Raw genomic sequence first — 510 nt, 5'->3', positions numbered from 1 at the left:
CAAAACCACAAAAGTCACAGAAAATACAACACGACCCTATCAAAACTAAAAGCATAAAGAAATACAAAACAAACATCATAAACATAAAAAATAATGTTACATTGATATAGTAGTTAATACTATATACTATATTTAGCACAAAAAAATAAAATGATCAAACTCTACAAATTTGTTAAGGATAAAAAATATTTAAAGCTTTTAAGGTAATAAGTCCATTGAAAATTTAAATTAACTCAAAATTTTAATTATTTAACAAGGCTTTTTATTCTTTTAGTATTAGTAAACTTAATGGCGCCCTTAAATCCATTATTATTCAAGTGTTTTACAACAAAAGAAATAGAAAATTGGGTTTTCTATCCAAAGCAGAAAGTGAAGGATCCTAAACAAGAAGATAGAAAAAAAAAAGGAAAATATATAAATCAAGGGAAAGGACTTTGTATTTTAAACTGGACAGTACAAAACAGAAGAGATGTTGAGGTAGTTCATGATTTCTGCACCATTATTGTTAGG

General features: G+C 25.7%; 1 protein-coding gene across 1 annotated transcript in view; it reads right to left on the bottom strand.

Moving 5' to 3' along the window:
- The window catches only part of LOC107612155 (protein CASPARIAN STRIP INTEGRITY FACTOR 1), a 5203-nt gene that overhangs the window by 1258 nt on the left and 3435 nt on the right, over window positions 1-510 (bottom strand). The window lies entirely within an intron of this gene.

Source organism: Arachis ipaensis, chromosome B08 (assembly GCF_000816755.2).
Source record: "Arachis ipaensis cultivar K30076 chromosome B08, Araip1.1, whole genome shotgun sequence".
In the NCBI taxonomy this organism is placed as follows: Eukaryota; Viridiplantae; Streptophyta; class Magnoliopsida; order Fabales; family Fabaceae; genus Arachis; species Arachis ipaensis.
The sequence above is the reverse complement of the archived record's forward strand: the minus strand, read 5'-3'. Positions and strand labels throughout refer to the sequence as shown.